This window comes from Pleurodeles waltl, chromosome 3_1 (genome assembly GCF_031143425.1).
Source record: "Pleurodeles waltl isolate 20211129_DDA chromosome 3_1, aPleWal1.hap1.20221129, whole genome shotgun sequence".
NCBI classification, from domain to species: Eukaryota; Metazoa; Chordata; class Amphibia; order Caudata; family Salamandridae; genus Pleurodeles; species Pleurodeles waltl.
In genome coordinates, this window is record NC_090440.1 from 271,221,176 (window position 1) to 271,248,213 (window position 27,038).

A 27,038-nucleotide genomic window follows, 5' to 3' on the forward strand; every position below is an offset into this window, starting at 1 on the left:
CTGCTTGGAAATTAGCAGGATCACCCAATCTCTCTTTTTCATTTCGCCACATCTTCAGAGTACATCAGCAAAGCCTGGACATCAGTCACTACCAAAGCCTACAAATGTGCTTGGGCTTTATGTGCAAACTGGTGTTTGGGCAAATCTATCAATCCCTTTTCAGCTGATGTAATTTACATTAATAATATCCTGGTAGTTGAAGTTAGTGCAGGGTAAGTCCTATTGTATCATAAATCTGTTCACATCTGCTGCTTAATTTAATAAAGTCTTGGAGGCACCTATTATCCCACTTCAACACATTGGTAACTTGGGCCCTGATTTCTACTTTTTGGTGCAAAACTGCACCAACTCAGTTTTGCACCAAAACGTTTAGCACCGGCTTGCACCATTTCTGTGCACCAGCTGGGCACCATATTTATGGAATGGTGCAAGCCGGTGCAAAGGGTAGGCTAGCAGCAAAAAAATATGACTTTAGTCGGTTTGGGCTGGTAGTATGGAAGAAGGGTTTTTTGCACCAAAAAATGACGTTAGGCAGGTTAGACTAAAAAAAAATGTCTCTAACCTGCCTAGAGTCATTTTCTGATGCAAAACCATCCATACCACATGACTCCTGTCTTAGAGAAGACAGGGGTCATGCCCACCACCCGACTGGCCAGCAGAGGGGACCAGGGTCCCCTGGGCATGGCCAATGCACCCAGTGCCATGTAGGGGGCCCATTTCAGGGCCCCTAATGGCTCTTTAAAAGATCAAATAAAATACTTACCTGTACTTACCTGGGATGGGGTGCCCCATCCTCCGCTGTACCTCTGGTGTGGGTGGAGGTGTCCCTGGGACCTGGGGAGGGCACCTGTGGGCCTATTGCATGGTGTTCCACCATGGAAATAGGGCCACAGGTCCCCTAACGCCTGCCCTGACCCAGGCATTACAAAATGGTGCAAAGCAAGCTTTGCACCATTTTTTAACCCCTCCTCCCTCCCGTGCACCATTATTGCACCAGAAATATGGCGTTAAGGCCATAGAGTCTTTTTTTGCATAGGAGCACCTACCTTGCATCTCATTAAGGCAAGGTAGGTTTCCACTTCCAAAAAATTACATTAACTCCTTAAATGTGGCGCTAGACGGGTCTAGCAACAAATTATACATATGCAGTTAGTTTTGCACCGAATTAGAGTAAAAAAAAATTACGCTAATTCGGTGCAAACAGAGTATAAATATGCCCCTTGATGTTTGTTTCTCTCCCTGACAGCTACTCCAGCATTATTACATGCTTCCTCTTAAGGGCATCGCAGCAGCTTCAGAATCTTCATCTTTTACTTCTACCAAGATGGATTTTCCTGGTGTTCCCTTCGAGGCTCTACCCCTTAACACTTCTCTGAGTTTCAGCTTCAAAGACTTTTGCCAAGAACCCTTTCCATTTACATTAGCCTTTTCTATTGTGTTATCTATTTTCCTTTGTTTTCTGGTTCTACCTAACGTCTCGCACAAGAAAAGAGGGCTGTTTGCAGTCAAGTCAAGGGTTGGTGGTTGCTGTCATTATGTTTCTGCTTCCTGTTGGCTAGTCTGTTTACTAAGCCTCATGGGATTTCTAGTTTTATAGTTCTTGACTGCTGCTATGTTAATAAATGCAAGATCAGAGGATTATAATACTCGCCTCTGCGTCTTTAATAAAATTAAGACTTTCCTTCATAAATTACTAGGGAAAGCTACATTGTCTTCGATTCAAGAGGTACACTGAGTGAATCTATTCATTCATGAGCAGAGCTCTGAATTACTCTAGATATTACCAAAAAGAACATTTTTTTGTGACTCTTGGAATGACGTGGAGCATAGCCCAGAGATATTTCGTTTTTTTTAACGAGTGTTGGTATTATCAAGATCAGAGTTTGCGTTAAGTAAGACTAAGTTGTAGCATTTTTCAGCAAATAGAACATCTTACTCTCACTGTGTGAAAAATGTCAATTTTTTTTTAGGATAAAAGCTTTATGAAAGAATTACACAAATTGTGCTAGCCTTAATTAAAGGTCATTAGATACAATAGATAGCCTATTGGGATTTGTGTGATGAGGGTGTAATTGTATCACACAATATTCAGACACCAAATTTTGCAACAAAGTAACATGCGGATATGACCTACCATTGTTTCATACTAGAGTATTTTTCTAAATGTTGCAATAAATGTAAATGATCACCTATAGCTATTTCCCTACCATTCTACGACGTCCAGGCTATATTTTATTGAATTTAACTATTCCATCTTTGGATTTACCACCCTGTTTCCTTTTTGATGTCTCGACGTGTTACCTAAAATAAAAATATTCTGAGGAGTAATTTGCATAGGAATAGTGGCTTCTGTAATTCTTGGAACTCTGCAGTTATGTTACTACCAGTCCTTAATGTGTTTTAAACCATAGCATAGTATTTCTGCAGGTCATTATTTATCTGGTCATTGCATTTGTGATGGAAATTACTGCAGCTATGGCTCAGTGTTTCATAATGCTACAGAAACAAAGTTCTGTCGGGCATCCATGATTCGACCTGAATACAGCATCTAGGTGAGTGGCGTCTACATTTACAAAGGACTACTACATCACAATAGTTTTGCAAAATGTAAAAAATTAGATTAATTCACAAGGTCATTATTAGACCCTCTTACTAAAAAACACAATTAAGACATGACACTTCCAAAATTAAAACACCAAAGTGGCCCCCAGTGGTTCTTTTGTGCTTTGTCAACATCCAAACGGCATTTTGATGGGCAACATCTTCATTATAAGCCATACTACATATTGGCCCTCATTACAACCCTGGCGGTCAGTGATAAAGGGGCGGTAATACCGCCAACAGGCCGGCTGTAATAAAAATGAAATTATGACCACGGCGAAAACTGCTCAGACAGACAGCCACTTTAACACACCGACTGCCAGGGCGAAATCAACAGGCACCACGGCGGTAACTGCCAACAGCCAGGCGGAAGACAATGTACCACCCACAGTAATATGACACACCAATCAGCCACCTTTTCTGGGGTGGTACCAATGACATCAAAAGCCTGGAGGAAACACTGCACAGAAGGGAAACCACCCACCTCTGGAGACTCAAGGAAGAATCAAGCCGCCATGGAGCCCGAGCTGCCTCCCCATGCTCTTCTACCTTCTGCCCTACGAACACCGACGCCGGCGAAGACGACCATGGTGAGTACTGCCGCCTAGCACACAGGGGAGGGGGGAGGAAAAAAGAGTGACACACACACGCAACACCCCCACCCCAACACCATAAACACAAGCAGATGCACTAACATTACATATTCACCCCATACCCCTCAGGAATTATGCAAGGACAAAATGAATTGATTAAAGTGAGTGTAATAAGATAAATACAGTAGCAATACGTGCATCCAAATAAAAAAGTATATACATATTTACAGTGCAAGGGACACTGCCCAGTCCTCAATGTCCGTGGGCCACAGGGCCACATCAAAAAGTCCAAGGCCCAGCCTGACTCCTGCAGCAACACGGAGAGAGTACTGCAGAGGCATCAGGTCGAAAATAGACAGGCACCTCAGGGGGGCGGGAAATGGGGGGCACCTCAAACTGGAAGATGGTACAACGGCACAGGTCCTGGAGGGGGCAACATGTCCTGTGCTTGGTCCTGGGGAGTGCAAGGCCACACTCTTTCAAGTGGGTGACTTGCCCACATGCTCTGGAGGGGGCAACATGCCCTGTGCTTCGTCCTGGGGAGTGCAAGGCCACAGTCTCTCAAGAGAGTGACTTGCCAACATGCTCTGGAGGGACAACATGCCCTGTGCTCGGTCCTGGGGAGTGCAAGGCCACAGTCTCTCAAGTGGGTGACTTGCCCACATGCTCTGGAGGGGGCAACATGCCCTGTGCTTGGCCCTGGGGTGATTTGTCCACTGACTTGTCCTGGGGTGTGCAAGGCCACAGTCTCTCTAGCGGGTGACTAACTCCACTGGTTCTGAAAGGGGCATTGTGCCCAGTGTGCTTCTCCCTGGGAAGGATGGGGTGAGTGGATGGCTTCCCCACTGGTTCTGGAGGGGCCATTGTGCCCAGTGTGCTTCTTCCTGGGAAGGATGGGGTGAGTGGATGGCTTCTCCACTGGTTCTGGAGGGGGCATCATGTCCTGTGATGCAGGTCTTGGGTAGTGCAAGGTCACAGTCTCTGAGCTGGGTGTCAGACCCACAGGATTTTCAGGGGCCAGGCTGCATAACAGCCCATGGACGCAGGATTACATACTGTACGCCGGCGGTGATGGCTGCTCAGTGGTGGCAGTGGCGGTGCAGGTGTCGGTGCTGGCAGTGGTGGGGGGAGGCTCCAGCCCATCCCCAGCAGCCTCTGATGGCTGAACCACCATGGTTGGTGGTGGGGGCTCCAACTGACTCCCAGCACCAGGCCTCTTGTCCATTTTGCCTGCAGGTGCAGGCCCCTTGCCCCTCCTGCCAGCAGCTGGGGATGGCTCCTTGCTCCTTTGGGCAGCAGCTGGGGACTTCTCCTTGCCCTTCCTCTCAGCAGCCAGGGATTGCCTTTTGTTTTATCAGCTGGGGGTGCCTCCTTGCCCTTCTTTTCAGCAGCTGAGGGTGCCTCCTTGCCCTTCCTTGCAGCACTTGGTGCAGGCATCCTATCAGTGTGGCTGCCTGGTGCCCGGGATCCTCTCCCACCTGGTGTAGCTGTGGACACTATTGTGCCCCTGGACTGGGTGGTAGAGGTGCTGGGCTGGGTTCTGACCACCCTGGCCTTATGTGAGGGATGGGGGGAAGGGCTGGGGAAGAGGTCAAAGGTGGAGAGGAAAAGCTTCTTTGGGACATTGGGGTGGGAAGAGGGTGATGGTTTGGGAGTAGAGGTAGAGGGAGTGGTTGTAGGAGGTGTCTGTCTGCTGTGTGTGGGTGCAGGTGCATGGGTTGGATGCTGTAGTGAGGTGGATGGCTGTTGGGTGTCTGAGTGCTTGTGTTTGAGTACTTTGGGAGGAGGGGGCACAGACACAGTGGGAGAGGACACAGGGGACATATGCATGGAAGTGGGGGTGGTGACTGCCAGTGAGGTGCGTGTGCTGATAGGTGTGCTGTTGATGGTTGTAGGGGATGAGGATGTAGTGCATGCAGGTGTGAATGTAGATGCAACTGGGAGGGAGGTGGACGATGAGGAGGAGGGGGCCACACTGGAGGCAGTGGATGTTGGTGTGTCTGCATCTGGATGGTGTTTGTGTGAGTGCCTGTGGGATGAAGAGTGATGCTTGTGTTTGCCATGTCCACTCTTGTGTGTTGTGTTGGGTGCCTGCTCGTCTGACTGTGTTCTTGGGATAGGTTGAGGTTGAGGGGAATGGGATTGGGTAGAGGAAGTTGGAGGGGGAGGCTAGAAACAGGGACAATGGCTGCCATCAGAGAGGTGGCCAGAGCCTCGATTGATCTCTGTCGGGCCACCATGCCAGTGTGATTGCCCTCCAGGAATGCATTTGTCTGTTGCATTTGGGCTGCCAGCCCCTGGATGGCATTCACAATGGTTGACTGCCCAACAGAGATGGATTGCAGGAGGTCAATAGCCTCCTCACTCAGGGCAGCAGGGCTCACTGGTGCAGGGCCTGAGGTGCCTGGCGTGAAGGAGATGCCCACCCTCCTGGGTGAGCGGGCACAGGAAATACGCTGAGGGGCTGCTGGGAGGGCAGTGCTGGTACGGGGATGGTGGATGTACCTGTAGCTGGGGTGGGCACAGAGGTGTCCGCCACAACCAGGGAGTTTCCATTGGAGGAGGAATCCGTGTCTGAACTGTCCCCTCTTGTCTCTGCCGTGGTGCTCCCCTCGCCATCCGTCCCACTGGTGCCCTCACTGCCGGTGGGTTCGGCCTCCTGGGCACCTGTGGGAAGCAGCTCCCTCCGTCGCCGGCGCCTCAGCTCCTTCGCCAGATGATGCTAATGCACATAAGTACAGGGTGACAAACAAAAAGGGGGAGAAGAGACAAAGGATACACTTAGTCAAAGGCAGCAACAACACCACCATTGGCATACACCACACACACAGGGAACAGCCCTACGCACTAGTCAATGCACTACCAGTCACAATGCTAGTTACCAGCCCCTGGATAGGGACACCTAACTCCAATTGCAGCACACCTGAGACCCACAGACCCCTGCCCAGTAGTGGAGGCCTACTAGCTTTGTTGGAGGTATTTTACATTAGAACACTGCCCAACATGGGACCTACTCTGCAATGTCAGGCCTGGCATAGGGGCACCCACAGGTGCACATCCCCCACCCGGATACCACCCCACCAGGCGCAAGTTGTATATTGGGGCACTGTACTCACCCCCTTGTGGCTGCTGTGATGCCCCCAAGGGCCCATCCAGCTCCAGATCGGCCACCGCCAGTATGCGTGCCATCAGGGGGGTCAGGGTTCGATGGGCACCCCTTCCTCATTGGGAGGCCATCCCCAGCTGGGCCTCCACCGTCTTCCGTGCCCAGAGTCTCAGGTCCTCCCATCATTTGCGATAGAGTGGTGCTCCGCCTGCCATGGACCCCCAGGGCCCGCACCACCTTGGAGATGGAAAGCCATATACCCTTTTTCTGATGGGCGCTGACCTGCAGGGAAATGGACACAGGGAAAGATAGTAGTCTGACCGTTCTGCCTGTTACAGTCATGGCCACCATGCCCCTTCCCATCCCCATTAGCACAGACATGGCCCACCATGCATGCAGCACGCTGCCCAGGGCCCATCCACCAACCCCCCCACATGAGGCCTTCACACACAGCACTCCATGCATTCACACCCCATGCATCGTACTCACGGTGTACTCACCTGTTGGTCTGGAGGACCATACAGCACTCGCTACTGTGGTAGGACCCCATCCACCAGTTGCTCCAACTCCGCTGAGGTGAAGGCAGGGGCCCTGGTCAGTTCCAGATACAGGTCACAGCAGCAGTTGCAGTGTAGGTCCTCTCCTGTTGAAGGTCAGGTACAAGTGAGTGAACAGATAGAAAATGGAGGTGACGTCCGCGGCGGTGCATACCGTCACCCCGGCGTACATCACCATTGCCCACTGTACCCCATAGTGCACAGTGTTAACCAATGAGGAGTAGCACAGCGGTTTTCGACTGCCTCCCGCAACAGCGCACAACTTCAGCAGAATTACCTAATTTCCACCTGTCTGTCCAAACAGGACAGATGGACGCCATTTCAGGGGGGGTGCAGGTCATGGCTCCTAACTGCGTCACAGTACACATAAGCACCATTTGGACCTCTCCAACATAATACTGTTACAATAACTACATGCATTTAAGTGTAATGGTTGGAATAAGAAATACTGACCAGCTGCTCACCATTTTGCCCCATAGATTGCAACCGCTGCGGATGAATTGGCGATGGAGACATACCCCCGTGTACAGACCCCTAGTGGACTTGGCAACAATGGAGGACAGGCACATTATCCTCACCTATAGATTGGACAGGGCCACAATCACAGAGCTGTGTGCCCAAGCGGAGCCTGACCTAATATCTGCTATCCGTCACCCCACCATGATCCCCCCTCTTGTGCAAGTGCTATCAGTGCTCCATTTTCTGGCAACTGGCTCCTTCCTAGTGACAGTGGGCTTGGCAGCAGGAATGTCTCAGCCAATGTTCTTAATAGTCTGGCCAGAGTGTTGTCTGCCCTGATTAAACACATGCGCAGCTACATCGTTTTCCCCCAGGTGGAGGATTTGGCCACAGTGAAAGCTGATTTCTTTGCAATGGGACATATCCCCAACATTATTGAGGCAATTGATGATATTGATGATACACATAGAGCATTTGTCCTCCCCCCCCCCGGCGAAATGAACAGGTGTTCAGAAATCGAAAGAGCTTTCACTCGATGAATGTGCAGATGGTGTGCCTGGCGGACCAGTACATATCCCGACGTCAATGAAAAATATCCTGGGTCTGTACATTATGCCTTTATCCTGAGGAATAGCAGCATCCCATATGTGATGGCTCAACTCCAGAGGCACAGGGTGTGGCTAATAGGTGAGCCCAGTTCCCAACCAGTGGATGTTGGTGTATGGGTATGGTGTGGGCCCTAAGGGTTGGTGTGTGGCTCACAGTTGTCCATCAACATTTAGAGGTGACTCTGGTTACCCCAACCTCTCATGGCTACTGACCCCTGTGAGGAATCCCAGGACAAGGACAGAGGAACGTCACAATGAGGCACATTGGCAAACAAGAAGAATTATAGAGAGGACCTTTGGCCTCCTGAAGGCCAGATTTCGTTGCCTCCATCTAACAGGTGGATCCCTGTACTACTCACCCAAGAAGGTCTGCCAGATCATCGTGGCATGCTGTATGTTGCACAACCTTGCCTTATGTCACCAGGTGCCTTTTCTGCAGGAGGATGAGGCTGGAGATGGCCATGTGGAAGCAGTGGACCCTGTGGACAGTGAAGATGAGGAGGCAGAGGATGAGGAAGTGCAATAATTCATCAATGCTTCCAAGACACACAGGTAAATTCACATTTAATTGACAGTTTTGTATTTGTATTTGACATTGTCACTGGCAGGCTGATTTTCCCACTTCTATGGCCACTCACTGTAGCCTTTGGCATCTCTATTTGCAGATATTTGTGCCCCACTATCGCTCCTGGTGTGTTGACTGCAGCCAACTACAGGTCATTCCTATGTATAAATTCCTGTACAGTTGATTTTCAATGTTTAAACCTTGTTTATCAAATACATAATTAAATCATTTGACATACTCCAAACTTGTATTTCTTCAAAGTGTGTTTATTTAAGTGCTAAGAGGTAGAGGGGGATGTGCAATGGGCTGGGGGGATGATGGAGGAAAGTCCAGGTTGGAGTCCAGTCTATTTGTATCACATTTGCATTGTCCAAGGGAGCATAGGAAGGGGAGCAATGGCAGTTCAAGGTGGACAGGGTGACAGAGTGGGACACAAGGGTGACAATCAGGAGAGTCTTATTTCCTGGTGGGGGTCTTCACAATAGTCTCTGGCTTCAGCCTGGATCGCAGGGAACGTTTGCTGGCTGCTTCACCTTCTGCAGGGGTAAAGGTACTTGTCGCCTGTTATTCCTGTGGCGGGGCCTCCTGTCCACTAGCGGCAGTGGAGGTGGAGGGCTGTTCATTGGTTTGGCTAATGGCAGAGGCCCGGTGGGGTGCCACTGCCTCCCTCATAGAGTTGGCCATGTCTGCCAGCACCCCTGCAATGGAGACCAGGGTGGTGTTGATGCCCTTTAAGTCCTCCCTGATCCCCAGGTACTGTCCCTCCTGCAGCCACATGTTCTCCTGCAACTTGTCCAGTATCTGGCCCCTCGTCTCCTGGGAATGGTGGTTTGCTCCCAGGATCGCGGTGAGTGCCTCCCAGAGAGTCAGTTCCCTGGGCCTATCCTCCCCCTGTCACACAGCAGTCCTCCCAGCTACCCTGTTGTCCTGTGCCTCTGTCCCCTGAACCGTGTGCCCACTGCCACTGACCCCAGGTCCCTGATCATCCTGTGTTTGTGGGGTGGCCTGGGGTCCCTGAAGTGGTGGACAGACTGCTGATTGACGTGTCCTGGGGACAGAGGTATGGGCCCACTGGGTGGGTGCTGTGGTGGTCTTTCCTGAAGGGGGAGGCTCTGTGGTGGTGTGAGAGAGTGCCTGGGTAACAAACGGAGGTCCCTGATGGGCCAGGTTGGTCATCCAGATCCGGACGATCAGAGCTGCTGTGATCAATGTGAGCCTTTTCTGTGGTGGGACTGGATGTTGCTGGCACCTCTTCTCTGGTGACATTGGCTGGGGGACCTGTGGGTATGTAAATGCAGTGTTATTGTTTCTGCGTGTGACATTTTGTGCATGGGTGTGTTGCTTTCTTTGGTTGTTGTTGCCCTGGCAGATTTAACTTTGAGTGAGTAGCTATTTGGTGGGCTAGGTGATTCTCTCCAGTGTGCATGCAGTGGTGATAGGTGTCCATGCAGGTTTGTGAGTGCTGTTCATGCATTGGTGTTACATGCAGGGCTTGGTATTGGGATGAGTGGGTTGTGATGGTGGGGTATGTGGGAGGTGGTGAAGTGATGGGAGTGAGGGTGAGGGTGGTTTTTTTTGATGGCATGCAGGTGGGGGGGGGGGTGATAGTAATGGAGATTTGACTTACCAGAGTTCAGTCCTGCTCCTACTCCTGCCGGGCCCTCAGGATGCATGATTGCCAAGACCTGCTCCTCCCATGTTGTTAGTTGTGGGGGATGAGTTGGGGGCCCACCGCCAGTCATCTGTGCAGCTAGTTGGTGTCTTGTTGCTGTGGAACATACCTTCCACCGTAGGTCGTTCCACCTCTTCCTGATGTCGTCCCTTGTTCTGGGGTGCTGTCCCACGGCGTGACCCTGTCCACGATTCTCCGCCATAGCTCCATCTTCCTAGCAAAGGATGTCTGCACCTGTGCTCCAAATAGCTGTGGCTCTTTCCTCCACCATGACCCTCAGCTCCTCCTCAGAGAATCTGGCGTGTCATTGTGGTGCCATGGGTGTAGTGTGAGTGGTGTGGGTGAGGGTGTGTGGGGTGATGTGTTGGGGTGTGTGATGTAAGGTGCGTGGATGGTGTATAGGTGGTGATGTTATGTGGCTCTGGTTGTGTGTGTTCTCTTGCTATCTGTTAGAAATGGGGTTTCTGGTTGGCTAGGGTATGCACCTCAGCCAGGCAGAACTTACCCACTCTAGTCAGGGCAAGGGAGTTCCACGTCCAAGATAACCCCTGCTCACCCCCTTGGTAGCTTGGCACGAGCAGTCAGGCTTAACCTGGAGGCCATGTGTAAAGCGTTTGCACAACACACACAACACATGTGACGCAATATCCCCACCACAAAGGAAACACAACACCAGATTATATGAAAATATACTGTATTGTACACAAAGCAATTATCAGACCAAACATCACATATCAGTACTATCCTGCTACCTTAGCAGTTGTCAGAACGTTACACATTAGTTACTCAGCAACCTGGCAGCAGTCACACATAACACACAGGTTACTCAGTATTCTGCAGCATAAGCAGTAGTCAGGAAAACACGTTATTACATCACAGCACTTGTCATAAGAATATCATAAAATGCCCATAGTAGGAACATTAGAAAACATATGGCAAGTTAGAAAAACATATTAGCAAGCATGTCCATAAAAGGAACATTTGCATACACACATGTAAAAACATCAAACGCAGGTAGGTAATATATGAATCAAACAAAAGTCTGTAGAAAGAACTTTGGATTGCATCTATATTGGTCCTTTAAACAGTACCTGGTTGGATGAAGGCACCTCCAGTGCCTAGAAGGCGAACAATGGGGCCCCCGGCGCTCCTATGTGCAAAACGGGGGCCTCCCTTATACTCTGGGGTCGGAGGAGGGCGACATGCACGTCCTCTCTTTTATAGACAGGCCCCTCCGGGGACCGTGATTACTGGGTCCCCCCCCCCCGGGCCTCCACCGGCCCTCAAGAGGGGGGGCCAAAGCCAGCAAAAACAACTTAGCGCAGGAGGGGGGCACCACACACCCCCTCCGGTTTATTGACAGATCTCTGGGCCCCCCCCCGGCCTCCACTGGCCCTTCCACCAAGGGGGGGGGGCCCACAATAATGCCCGTTTTACCTCATAGCAGAAAAGGAGCGTCCTGCTACTAACGCAGAGGCCAGGGGGAAGGGGGCACTCCCCGCGCCTTCCCCTGGTCCTGCCGTGAAGCCACAAGAAGATCGGACCCCTCCCGGGGCCCGAGCAGACACTTGCCTGCACCCAATGCGGTGCGCGAGTGTTCTTCCAGCTTCCCGGGCCGCTGTGGTGATCTTATTTAAAGGGGCACAATGCAGCAAGGTGTCTACGAGATCCCAAGGCTCCATAAGCGCGCTGCAATCAGCGCTATGGCAGCCGCAACCACGGAGAAGCACCCCTCGTGAAGAAATGGATGCAGGGGTCAGGGGCCACAGCACCCTGCTCCTGGGGAGCAGAATCTTAAGACAAGGTCCTCAGGTGGAGGGCCCAGCTACAGGCCAGCACAAGGGAAAGGCAGCAAGTGGCAAGTCCTTCACAGTGACCAGGCAGGTCACAGGTCAGCACAGCAGCAGCAGTCCATGGCGGTTCCTGGTGAGTCCTTTTAGCCTTTGGTGTCCAGTTCCAAGATGATTCCAAGAGTCTCCAAATTGTGGGGAAAATTCCCCTGTACTTATAGTCAGTTCTTACAGTGTTTTACAATGGTAGGGAAAGGAGGTTCCAACCAGTTACAACTGGTTCTGGGAGTGCCCCCTCTCATACCTCATCATACCTTCTCAAAAGTTCCAAAAAGATATAAAACTCCTCCATTTTGCAAGGGCTAGGCAATAGAAATGCCGCAGATGGCAATAACACTGTCAATACCCAGTTGCCAAGATGATGCCAGTGGGGGTGAGCGCAAAATTACAAGCTTTTCCAACAATATGGTAGGGCTACCATTATATCCATCATTGTAGTCCTTGAGCTGCAAACATGCATCCTTCCACAGTCATGCACACTAACAAAAACACATACATAGAGTAAAAAGGGAGGCATAAACAGCAGCAGCGTGGTAAGCAGGTAAGGAAATGGCAGGCTGGCAGAGCTGTGCAACTGGCAGCTATTTCAGTCTGCTGAGGCAGAAGAGCAGACAGGAAGCAGTGACTGTCACATCCTTTCTCTCCCACCAGACACAGGTCTCCGCCTTTCTTTGTAAGTGTTGAAATTATATTACCTATGTTTCAATGAGTTTCCATTTTATTCTCTCCTTTTTCTCCATTACCACACTCCCCATCACCACAGTCTCTAAAGAATGTCCTACCTAGACCACTCCAGGTGTAGAATGTTGTACTCACACAGCTTAGTCTTACTTAACGCAAACTCTGATCTTGATAATACCAAGACTCATTTAAAAAACTAAATATCTCTGTGCTCTGCACCACATCATTTCAAGAGTCACAAAAAACATTCTTTTTGTTGTGACAGTAAATCTGCTGAGTGGAGCCGCAGTGATATTGTGTATGTAGGAAACTGGGCTACTAGTTGAGGGGGGTGAAACCCTGCTCTAGCAGCAACCAAATTCTCGCCAGGGTTAAACACAAGCAAACCCCAATTTAACCTGTCCTAAATGCTCTGGTAGTTTGGTGCACACTGGTACGGCATAACATAGAGGCAAACTGTAAAGTATTTATGCAGCCTTTCTAATAGTATTGAAGTAAAAACAGAGCACAAGAAAAATCCCACATCAATTTAGAAAAAAACAAAAATCAAATTAGTGGAACCAGAAATGTCAGGGGCCACAGCACCCTGCTCCTGGGGAGCAGAATCTTAAGACAAGGTCCTCAGGTGGAGGGCCCAGCTACAGGCCAGCACAAGGGAAAGGCAGCAAGTGGCAAGTCCTTCACAGTGACCAGGCAGGTCACAGGTCAGCACAGCAGCAGCAGTCCATGGCGGTTCCTGGTGAGTCCTTTTAGCCTTTGGTGTCCAGTTCCAAGATGATTCCAAGAGTCTCCAAATTGTGGGGAAAATTCCCCTGTACTTATAGTCAGTTCTTACAGTGTTTTACAATGGTAGGGAAAGGAGGTTCCAACCAGTTACAACTGGTTCTGGGAGTGCCCCCTCTCTCCTTTCAGCACAGGCTCCAAACATCAGTGGGGGGTTAACGACCCTATTGTGTGAGGCCAGGGCACAGTCTTTACAAATGCAGGTGTACCCCGCCTCTCCCTTCTCTCAGCCCAGGAAGACTATTCAGTATGCAGATGCACCTCTGTGACACCTCCACCCTCCCTCTGTACAGGCTGTCTGAAAAGTATGCACAAAGCCCCAACTGTCACTCTGCCCAGGCGTGGATTGGAGTCAAGCTGCAAAACACCAGAGTCATAAGCACAGATAAATGCGCACTTTCTAGAAGTGGCATTTCTGTGATAGTAATAAAAAATACACCCACACCAGTAAGCAGCATTTATTATCACCATCACAACCATACCAAACACGCCTACGCTACCCCTCAGAAATCAGACAATACCCCTTACACATAAGGCAGGGCATTTCTAATGCAATCCTATGAGAAGGCAGCACTCACAGCAGTGAGACACCAAGTTAGGCTGATTGTCACTACTAGGACAGGCCATGCAATATGGTACATGTCCTGCCTTTCTACATACATGGCACCCTGCCCATAGGGCTAGCTACAGCATACCTTAGGGGTGACTTACATGGAGTAAAAGGGGAGTTCTGGGCCTGGCAAGTAAATTTAGATGCCAGGTCCCTGTGGCAGAAAACTGCGCAGACAGGCCCTGCGCTAGCAGGCCTGAGACAGGTTTGAAAGTCTACTTTAGTGGGTGGCGCAAGCAGCGCTGCAGGCCCACTAGTAGTATTTAATTTACAGGCCCTGGGTATAGAGATACCACTGTACAAGGGACTTATAGGTAAATTAAATATGCCAATTAGGTATAAGCCAATCATACCAACTTTAGATGGGAGAGCACCTGCACTTTAGCACTGGTCAGCAGTGATAAAGTGCTCAGAGTCCTAGAGCCAACAGCGAGAGGTCAGAAAAACCAGGAGGAAGGAGGCAAAAAGACTAGGGATGACCCTGCGTGAGGCAAAAAGTCCAACACTATCTCTCTCTGGTGGCAATTCTTTCTAGTCGTAAAGGGTTGTAGGTAGTGTGTGTGTGTGTGTGTTTTATAGTTGTGTGGGTGTGTGGGTGTGTTTTATAGTTGTGTGGGTGTGTGGATGTGGTGTGTGTATGAGTGTCAGGTGTGTGTAGTTTGACTTGTCCAATGTGGTATAGTTTCATTTGAGTGTGTGTATTTTGAGCGCAGCGGTATGTACCGCCAATTGTTTACCGCCACTGAATGTCCACCACAGTGATTGGTGGGTCATAATGCTGTGGGTGTAGTTCTGTTGGCATAATGGTGTGGGTTTTGCTACCGCCAGTTTATTATTGACCTTTGGGCTGGCAGAATTGTGTGTGTGGCTGTATAATGAGAGATTGGTATGTGTGTGTCATAATATGCTTGGTGGTTATCCGGGGCGTTATGTTGGCGGCAGTCGGCATGGCGGTAAGTTGAATTTACAGCCAATGTCATAATGAGGGCCATTGTCTATGTAAACATTAACGTGTGTCAAGTTGTCCTACTGCCTCTTACTTTTACAAATAAACGTCTTTGGGAGGCCCACAAGAAATGTTGTTAGAGATGTTTTGCTAATATGCTTATACAGAGGGATTTTTTGTGCCCCTATGATTTTGGTGCAATATGAACATTGGCTAGAACCTTCACTCTGAAAATAGTTCCAACTCCACTGCAGTTGTCTGTAGCACCTGTGTTTTGTGTAACATGTATCATGACCTTTGCTATGGTAGCAGAATATAGAGTTGTATGTGTCATGTCAACAAAATATTGTAGTAAAAATATTGAAAACCAAAATATTGACAAGTTAAGGTTTCTAGGTATGTACAGGTTTACTATTCTTAACTCCATATTTAGGTACCTGTCGAAATGTGTACCTTAAAGGCAGGCATATGAAACATTACAAATTGTACATTTCTATGCATGTAAATATACTTACCTTGTCCATATTTTGGTCATCGATATTTGTGGTATGGTGTTTTAGTAGCATAGTTATGAAATTCTAACACAACACTTGATCTGTGAATTTATCAAATTCTTGATGGTAATTTATATGAACATTGATGCTTTTCACTTTGTGGTTGTTTATCATAAACCTTACATTTATTCAAAAGCTCAATGAAGAGAATTGATATCATTGGTGCTGATTATATAGATACATTTTACTTTATGCAGTTTACAGAATAATCCAAATTAATCATAAGTAAATTGGAAGGAAACACACGTGTTTTTACTATTGTGTTTCCAATCTCCTGGAAATACAGACCCCTGCTATTTATACGTAAAAAATGAGCATTGTGCCTCTATGCTAGAAATGATAAAATATACTAAGAATACCCCCAAAATGACAGTGTCTTCATTATGCTGGGGTGGCCAACATTAACTTCACCACTATGGCAGTGAAATCCACCATAAAACGAGTGGAATCATACCTTCTCAAAAGTTCCAAAAAGATATAAAACTCCTCCATTTTGCAAGGGCTAGGCAATAGAAATGCCGCAGATGGCAATAACACTGTCAATACCCAGTTGCCAAGATGATGCCAGTGGGGGTGAGCGCAAAATTACAAGCTTTTCCAACAATATGGTAGGGCTACCATTATATCCATCATTGTAGTCCTTGAGCTGCAAACATGCATCCTTCCACAGTCATGCACACTAACAAAAACACATACATAGAGTAAAAAGGGAGGCATAAACAGCAGCAGCGTGGTAAGCAGGTAAGGAAATGGCAGGCTGGCAGAGCTGTGCAACTGGCAGCTATTTGAGTCAGCTGAGGCAGAAGAGCAGACAGGAAGCAGTGACTGTCACATCCTTTCTCTCCCACCAGACACAGGTCTCCGCCTTTCTTTGTAAGTGTTGAAATTATATTACCTATGTTTCAATGAGTTTCCATTTTATTCTCTCCTTTTTCTCCATTACCACGCTCCCCATCACCACAGTCTCTAAAGAATGTCCTACCTAGACCACTCCAGGTGTAGAATGTTGTACTCACACAGCTTAGTCTTACTTAACGCAAACTCTGATCTTGATAATACCAAGACTCATTTAAAAAACTAAATATCTCTGTGCTCTGCACCACATCATTTCAAGAGTCACAAAAAACATTCTTTTTGTTGTGACAGTAAATCTGCTGAGTGGAGCCGCAGTGATATTGTGTATGTAGGAAACTGGGCTACTAGTTGAGGGGGGTGAAACCCTGCTCTAGCAGCAACCAAATTCTCGCCAGGGTTAAACACAAGCAAACCCCAATTTAACCTGTCCTAAATGCTCTGGTAGTTTGGTGCACACTGGTACGGCATAACATAGAGGCAAACTGTAAAGTATTTATGCAGCCTTTCTAATAGTATTGAAGTAAAAACAGAGCACAAGAAAAATCCCACATCAATTTAGAAAAAAACAAAAATCAAATTAGTGGAACCAGAAATGTGCCATTTTTTAGCCTTTAAATGAAAATAGTGACTAAAAGCACACTCTGGAGTGGGACAAAGTTGAGGCCAACTAGGTTAGCTTAGGTGCCTGATGCAGGAACCAAATAAGGCCTGCTGAACAAAGCACCTTAAATCTTGGTTGCAGAGCACTGCAAGACCCCGCATCCAGGATGTGTCAAAAAGCGGCGGATCCGAGGAAGCTGTGGGACTGCCATGCGAGGTCCTGCATTATCATCAGGGATGTCTTCGATGGGGGACTTGTGATGCAAAGTCTTGAATCAAAGATGCAACACACAGCAGCAGTTCTGAGGAGCTGTGAGCTGCAAAGCAAGGTTTTTGCAGTGGGGATATGTCACAAGGCGGAAGTTTCTAAGAGGAGCTGCAAGGAGATGAATTGCACTGCATCGCTTCTACCCACGGGACCACACCTGGGCTGGCAGAGCACCTTCAGTCCTGGTGCTGGGGTCAAGGTGATTGGAGCCTTCTCTGTTCCTAAGGCTCTGATCAGGAGGCCAGATAACTAGCCCTTGGAGTCACTCTAGTAGTCCTTGAAGTCACTCTGGTGATCCAAGTTCAAGATGCAGGTCCAGTCCTTCTCACTCAGGCAGCAGGGCAGCACACTGGTAAGGCAGAAGAGCCACAGTCCTTCTTGCAGCAAAGCAGCATTGCAGTCCCTTTGAGTCTTCCACAGGTCAAGAGGTGTACTGAAGAGTTGGGTCTGAGGATCCAGTTTTTATACCTGGTGCCATCTTTGAAATAGGAGCCAGTTCTGGAGGTTTGCACCCCCAAAGGAGTTTGAAATTGCTGCCTCCCTGCCATGGTCCCAGTTTATCTGGGGACACAACAGATTAGTGTCAAACCCATTGTGAGTGTGCTCAGGCAGAGAATTTGTGATGTGCAAGTGTTGTAGTGGCAGCTCCTACATCCCATGAAGTCAGAGGTGGCTCATCGTGCCAACACCTATTCCCCCTTTCGTCTCACTGTCTGGGAACTATACACAAAGACCAACTGCCATCTACTTCAAATCACCTAGTGCAGCACCACTTTCCTTGTGCCCCCACCTACCACCACAATGTGTGCGCCACATCTAAGATGCAGCATACAATGGCGCAGGGTAGGGAGCAATAGCATCATTTTTATTGATGCTATTGATGTACTCAAAATATTGGTGCTACTCCTGCAGAGTACATAGGAGCACATTATAAATAATGAAAGCTCCTTTTTAACACCTGCTTTGAGCAGGCGTTAAAGGTGCCGTAAAATAATTATTCAAGGAAATCTGTTAGATTTCCTTGCGCCATTTTTTTGGCCACACTAATGGGGGAACGCCCCCTTTGCATACATTATGCCTGCCACAGGCATAATGTAGCGCAAAGAGTTACAAAGTGGAGCAATGCATGCATTGCCCCACTTTGTAAATATGGTGTGAGGAATTAGGCCTGATTGGGCCACATTAGAGTAAAACAAAATTATGCTAATGTGGTGCGAGGTGGCGCTGGGGGCTCATCAATATGCCCCCAAATGTCTTGGACAAGAAAATGGCAACTTTCTAAATGGGGCCTTTACCATTAAAAGGGGTTTTAAATTACACTTCTTTAGGCACCAAGCTCAACCTCCCTACCTACTCCCTACCTACAAACTGAAAGATATCACTTATTAAATATAATAAGACAACCTGTATTATCCCATTGAAGAGGTGGGCCTTGCAGTAGTGAAAAATGAAGTTAAGGATTTTTCACTTCTAGGACATATAAAACTTAAAAGTATGTGTCCACTTTTTAAATACACTGCAGCCAGGCTTATGGGCTGCTAAGGGCCTACCCTAGAAGTGCCTTATACGCATTAAAAAGGAAGATATATGCCTGACAAAAGTTGTATTTTGCCAGGCCGAAATGACAGTATAAAACTATAGATACAGCCATCAATGGCAGGCCTGAGGCATGGTTAAAAGCCTACTTGAGTGGGTGGCGCAATTAGTGCTGCACACCCATTGGTAGCATTTAGTTTACAGGCAACTGTACTGTCAAAGTAGTGGTCATAACAAGCCAGAACATCAGCGCCTATGATTGGATTTTCCCACATTTAGATCGCCATCATGAAAATGCTGGTAGATGTAGGAGTAAAATCATTTCTTTTTTCAGTATTATAGTTTTTGTCAATAGTTAGAAAGGAAGCAGAGGCCACATGATAATCATAAACCTGTATTTAGTATTATTAGGACTCTCCAGATAAACCTTTACAGTAACAGTTTGTAAAACAACATAATAGCTTCTGAACTGAGAACTGTTTTGGCCTGGACTTCAGATATCCAAATTAAAATAAATGTAGCCTGTAATGTCATAAAGTGATGGCTCATTCAGACGTTCTATTGTATCATAGCTATATTTATGTCATGCCTCCTACCCCTGATAAGAGCTAAACTGCATACGGCTGTGTGTGTGTGTGTGTGTGTGTGTGTATGTATCACCCAAGCTGTGAGCTCCGAATGGGTCCTCGCACCACTTTATAACCTTTCCCTACTATCAAAGTGCGAGTGGATGTGTGTGTGTGTGTGTGGGTGAGAAAGAGACGTGGCCTATATGGGTAGTGTTTTATTTTAATAAGATTATCAAGTCAAAGTTTCCACTTGGGGGTTCACCTATTATGCTCCCACAAAATATATCAGAAGGAACTGTAACATCACAAGGACAAAAAGAAATACAGTTTTTGACATAAGGACAATGACAAGCTTTTTGGTATTCAGCTATCAGTTGGTAAGATCTCCCACCATATTTGGCATTGGTTAAAACATTAATAATGTATGGCACACACAATAAAAACAATTAAAAAACAATAAGATAAAAATGTTTATTAGGATAAGACAGATAAGACAATCCCCCTTTGTCTTTATCTTAACTAATCCGTTAGGATCATGATTCAAGACACGTTTCCCAATGTTCATCTACTACATCCCAAAGACCATCAGATTTAGTGTGAGCCTTTACATCATTGCATTTTGGTGGTTTTGTGGAGGTATTGACCATCTTCTTCAGGGTCAAACTTAAAATAATGTCTGCCACACATATACAAAAGATAATAAAAAACCTTTTGGTTTTGCAATGTCTCTGCTTGGGGGGCCTAACTTTTGGTAATGGACTTCCAGTACTACAAAGTCAATCCCAATATGTAATGAATTAAAATCTTGATAGCTCGATAGAGAGGATTCACTTGTCTCTTATTTCTACTTTCTATTTCTACTATTTCTACTTTCAACATCACTTAGGTTTCCATTCCCACAGTCACTGCAACCATGAACATCACTTGGTTCTGGTACACAATGAAAAGGAGCCGTTATCTGTTTGTCAGGTCTCCACGTTCCTTGCCAATATTTCTCTTTTCAAGCCTTACTATCAGACATCTTAAACATACAAAAATACCCCTTTATCTAGCTATCTAGCTAATGAATATCATGAAAATGCTCCCACAAAGAAAACAACATGCTGACAAACCAAAGTACATTTCAAAATTAGGCCTATAGTCATGCTAACCTTAACTAAGCAACTAATGTGCATCTTGAATACATGGTTATACATGGACACGTGTAACTTTCAAATTAATGCAAAACGTGAATAAAGGAGGGCATTTCTACATATGCAAATATATCTCAAAAAGTAAATTTAAAAGTGAAGAATGAATACATGTGACCATGTTGAGCTGAATATTCGTGGACATGTATAAATCTACAGTTTATACAGAGATTACTTTTCATTATTGCATTTAAATGCTTTACACACATTAATATGATTAAGGCACACAGTGAATATAATGTCAAATATAAATGTATAACTGCACAATGTTGATGTATAAAGGATGGGGTTTAAATTGTGCTACTCCAATAGTGAGGGAGAAGGTTCTCCCCATGGCCAGTTCCCACAGGCTCTTCTTGTGACTTCTTGGCCAGAGGGTGTGGACAGGCTTCCGAATGTCTGCTTACATCTTTAAAATACCTTTAATTGAAAGGAGCGGGAAGGAGACAGCAGCGCTTTAGATTTAAGGGAAAACTTACTAAAGACTCTGGCTTTCCCTTCTGACAACTGTACAGGTACTCAGGAGATCTGGTGGTGGAGTCTCAGGAGCAGTCTAGTTATTCAGTATGCCTCGTGAGAACATTAGTTTGTTCCCTATTATACTTGTTCAGCCGCTTCAGCAGGCTACCACTGAAACATTATGCTAAGTAGGCTGAAATCTGTCACCAGGAATGGTAAAAAATCAAAATCAAAATCAAATATAAAATCTTTCGATTGCTTAATTTTCTGTCCATTTTTCTTCTCCATAATTTGTGATATCACTGGGTAAGGAGTGAAGTTTTGTCTAAATGGGGCGGATATGCAGCGCTTTCTAAGTAATATGTGTCACCAGAGAACAGTGCTTAATAATCTGAAGACCTACAGAGCTGATACACTGTCGTTCACAAGAATGATGAGGCCAAAACTGAATGTCCGTCATATGGCCTAGTTTCACTTCTCGACATACACCTGGAAATAGCCACTGAGGTGTTGGCAAGCAGGTTGCTGAAAGTTGTCACAGGCTGATCCAGACCAGACTGGCTCCATGCCACCCAGACCCATGATAGTAAACCTTTGCAGACTCCGTAACTGGCTAGATAGAGTCTGGTGCATCCATGACCCCCGGGAAACAGAGAAGATAATTAATGGCAATACCTAAACCTGGTCATGGAACTCTTTGCGTTAGACCCGTTGTTCTGAGTCTAGTTGAATTTTTCCTGCATAACAAGCGTCAGCATGAACAGGGCAATTTCCCAAACATTTGAACTGGGAATGAGCAGTGCAGTGGTGTCGACTCTCCTCACTGCTATTTGCGCTCTCACTTGAGCCCATTCCTTCTTGGGTGAGGTCTGAACCCCGATTTAAAGGATATTCACTATAATATGAATTTGAGGACAACATATAAGTCTAAGGCCATGACATTCTCTTATACACAGCTGAGACGTCGCTCACAATTCCCAAACTGATCACAGTGTTTATGGAGTTCAGGCACAAGTTCAGAGAAAAAAAACCTCGAACAGCTAAAGTCTTCAAAAAGGGTGACTGAAGATGGTAGAATGAAGAGGCTAAAGATCAGGACTAGAGGCAAGGGAAGTACAGGACAGCACAAAAGGGAATGAAACCAAAGCAAAGCTGGAGTCTGAAAAAGCATTAGCTGTAGGTGCTATGAACCTGCTGAAAAATACTAGGGGTGCATCGATAGGCACCTAGACAGAAGGACTGCATCCTTTTTTGGCAGAAAACCGGAACCGGAAGTCTTAAGACTAGAGAGATGTCTGCTACCAGGCTGCCTCAACCATTAAGTGTTTAAGGGCAAGACACAAGCTCCATGCTTCGTGCATGCGGAGGGTGCTGCGGCCATCCAGCAAGAGTAGCGCCTTTTTTTCTTACGCTGGAAAAATTTGGACTGGGTGGCTGTCCATGTTAAAGAACAGGAGGGGTTGGAAGGAGGATGTACTTTAAAACTGAAAAACCTTCGGTGCTGTAATAGCCCCACACATAATTCATAAAACCAGGATCCGTGAACTCTGCTGAGACAAGATATTGTTGGGAGGAGACCTAAGACTATTAGTCCTGAAGAAGGTGGTATATATGCATTGAGGACACTGAAAGACGTGGACCGAATACACAGGCACCACTCACAGCGCATGGACATTGACAATATGTCACTCAACATATTAAAATCTATTAACACTTTCAATGGGAGTGCGTTTTGTCACGAAAGTCAAAGTGGATCATCTTGAAAACTCCCCCTTTTTTATACTGTTTTTAGGTCGAGGCACAACTGCTTTGACCTGTTGTAAGAATTGTGGGCTTTTCACCACGCCCACCGCACGCCCATCACTTTCACTCGTTCGTGGGCTTACCTTTCAAAAATTCTTTATTATCATTGGATGATGCTTTACGTTTGTCCCTTCTTGGGGCACTTTTGTTACCACCTTGCAGACTGCACATGTTACATAGATAATTGCATGATTCCCGATACGTTTGACTGCAAGCAAAACTCTTTTTCTTTTAGTGTCTCGCCTTCGTGCTCATCCTCATGGCGGCCATTGCACTTGAATCGGCTGGCTTATGTCAAATGTTTTACGTTTCATTTTCAATTGAAGTAGCAAGAAAAGTCCAGTTAGGAATTTACAACGCTTTTAGCTCTATCTCGAGCAAACACGAGACCCATTCCATTGCAAATGCTTGTTTTGTACTGTATTTGTCATGTTGCTATATTTGTGGTGCTATTTCAAAATATTTTTAAATGTATGAATTTTGATATAGTACAATTACGGCCCTGCATGTTTTTTTGAAATTACTGTGGTACTGAATTAGATTGATTGATTCTATTTTGTTTGAGTGACTGAGGATCTAGAATTATTTATCAAGGGAAATTTTGAATGTTTTTGGTTTCCATTTTGAAACGTGCCATTCTTGAGCAGGTACAACTGTAAATAGGAATAAAAGAAAACAAACCAATGGTCTAGAATGGGACAGACATTATAAAAAATCTGATTAGGTGCTGCTCTGTCAAGTCATAATATGAAACGATTAATAGCTTGCAGTATGCAAGACACTTGTCTTGTTTAGTGGAAGCTTATGAAGATCCCCGGCCAGATTCTCAAAGAAAATTTGTAATTCTGCACATAAGTGTACTCCTATGCATTGGTGTCGATTTATGAGTTTTGAAAATTGCAATACATTTTCATTCATCTTCCTGGAATAATTTTCAAGCTCACTACTGGGTATGTTCTGATGCGGAACTGTGAGGCAGGCTGCTACAGAAATGTGCATGTTTTCTACTTTTTTTCCTCCATGAGGAAAATATTTTTCCTATAGAGAAACTATTTCCATATAACATTGCAAAGTCTTGGAGTGTTCTGATCTCTTTCTCACCCATTCAGGGGATTTAGCTATTTGTTGCACTTTGAAGAACATCTTTGATCATTTACAGGAATTGAATGATTGGAGAGGAATTTTCAAAACCTCACACACTAACAACTTTGTGGGCATTAAAAACACTTGAGTCGAACCACACCTCGATCCATATACTCTCCAGCCCTGGTATGGGGTAATTGCATGCAGTCGTGCTGTACTGCTATACAGTAGAAACGCCCTTGTGCTTGTATGGGGTCCTTTTGAGGATCCCAGTCAGGTGTAAAAGGAACTATTTTTAGCTGTAAGCATACAGTTATAAAATTGCTTTTTGAATCGGGCCCCTTCGCCCTTTAAGTAGCAAGTGGTAAGTTGCTAGATATTCATATAAATCAACTGATTCTAAGTTATCTAATGTTCTAAAATGTAAGCAACCTTCACCTGCATGGTGGTAATCTCGCTTATGATCTAGTAAGGGAAAACTTGTATTTATTTGGCAAATGGCTAGATGGAAAAAGATATGCCTCATAGTCCTTTTTGACATACAAGATTTGCCAGTGTCATAATCAATGGTTCACTAGGAGTGACAATGAAGTGGTCTCTTGAATGAAATCTGTCAAACGGAGAGCAACGCATAAAAGTGTCAACCTGTATGATGATAGAGGAAGATGAGCATTTGCAAGGATTTAAACGCATATATGCTTGGATTGTGACATGGTAAATTGAAAACTCCATGCAATTTTTAGGGGTGAGCACAAAGCGCTCCGTCCCCTGTAGTAATCTCTCTTTGGGCTTCCAACCACACCCGTGTCAGGTCAGTCACTTTCATTGGTTCATGGGCTTGCCTTTTAAAGTCAGTTTGCTTTCATTTGTGAAAGGCATGCATACATCATGCCTTTTCCGGTGTTTAGTCCACTTACACAGCACCGGTAAACTACTAAAAAACATACGAGGCTCAATGTTTTCAGCATGGTTTCTGGACAACTTTATCTATTTATTTTCCATGCAGCCCGATCGCGCTGGGGTTTACATAGCGCGATCGCGCTCGGTTTTTCCGTTTTTAATTTCAGCACGATTGCGCTGCATTTCACATAGTGCGATCGCGCTGAATTTTGTTATTTTTTATTTGTGTGGCAAGAAAAGTCCGGTTAGGAGTTTACAACTCTAACTAGAGCAAATGCGAGACCCGTTGCATTGAAAATGCTTGTTTATTTTTGTTTAGCCTGCCTAACTCGGGTCATGATGTTTCTCCATCCCAACAAAAACTGTGAACTACAGCAGGCACTGATCTCTCACTCAACAGTCTCCCATATAGTAACCCCTAGCATATTCTTCCCTGCAGACAAATCACCACAAGGCACAACCCACTTCCTGGATGTATTGAAATGTCATTCTCTTTGCATGCGCTTCATGCCCGATAGAAAGCAAACAAACCAACTGTTCGCAGACCAGTTATCAGACATCACACCAGTGAAAACTGCTGCTGTGACAGCTCACATGAAGAGTGAGACCCCTGTGGCTCGACCAATCAGCTGCAACTGTTCCTACCACTTAGTAGTCATAAGGACAGTTCAGTTATGTTCGCTTCCGTTTCAAGTGAATCATATTATTATAACAGAGTAATTCATTCACTTACAGTTTTAGTAATCAGCCGTTGCAGGGAGATGCTCACGATTAAAGAAAAATAGTTGTCACACAAGCATATTTAAAAACCTGCAGACAGCCAGATCAGATTGTACTTACCACTCCTTTCTTTCCATTCGAAATTCACATTGGTAGGGTTTTCTTTGAGAAATAACTAACATTTTGGGAGTTTACTGCGCGAGTAATTAGCGCTTGCATTACTGCACTGAGTACCATAGTACACATGCTACCAGCTCTACGCTTCTTATTTTTACATTTAACAAGCACTAACTTAAAAATGTAATTCATAGAAATAATGACAATCCAGTTAAATAATGGAATTTATGTGCGTGACATCAGTGATATGAATGTTGTTTTTGTTTGCTAAATAACACTAGAATAGAAACAATTTACAATATTAATAATACTATTTTTACGCGATCAGGAAGATATCTGTATCTGTCTGAACATATCTGTAAATATCACATAACTTTATTTCTAGTCCATGTCATAGGCATATTTTTAATTGATATGATTAACGTAGACTTCGCTGCGATATAAACTTGAATTTTTACCGTAATACCGCGAAAGTCCTCAGAAACACGTGAAAAAACAGTTTGTGACTGAGGATAAGGTGCTTCATTGAAACTTAGCTATTTCTAGACTGTCACTCACGTTCCCCTAATGCCCGCATAATGCTTCTGTAATGTAAGAAAGGAAAGGGAGATGACTATCCCTCAACCCGCATGCCCTTGTACTCGGAAGTTTTTTGTCAAAGCATACCTGCTTAGAAACTTCTTGTAAATCTGACAGGCTGCACCACCTTAACTCAAGGCGCTTCCAAAAAGACACTGACAAAAAGCCATGCATGTTGGACATTTGTTTTCTTTCTACCAGCACCACACAGCCCATAGGTGGAGATCAAAGCACAGAATGGACCCACATGAAATAGAGGATGCAAGTCGTTATGGAGGAAGACTTTTATACATTTCTAAAGCACAACTCTTACTAAAGGAAGTTTGATGGGTGTTTAAATTGGATACTGTAGCGTTGTGTGAATTAGCAATGACAGAACCCTTTTGGCTTCTGATGAACTCCGTATAACTGGAACGTGTTAGAGCATAGTGAAGTGAATGCAGGTTTACAATGTTGAGTTCACGGTTACACGCAGATGAATAAAGACGTGTAATACACAGTTCCGTGTGTGGTGTTGTCATTGGCGGGTACCCAGGCCGGGGAAGATGCTACAATTGGAGACGAGACAGGGGAAAAGTAACTAGAAAATCAACAGTGCTCTTCCAGAGAGTTTGCTGTGGTCCAAGCAAACTTCTCATGCATGCCACATGTACTTCAGTCGAAGTGCAGAATTGACATTTGGCGCATGTGGAGTCTAGGCGCAACTCCATCTGGCATGAAGCATTTGAAGATAAAGAAACCTTCACTGAGAAGTCTACACATTGTTGGCCATGA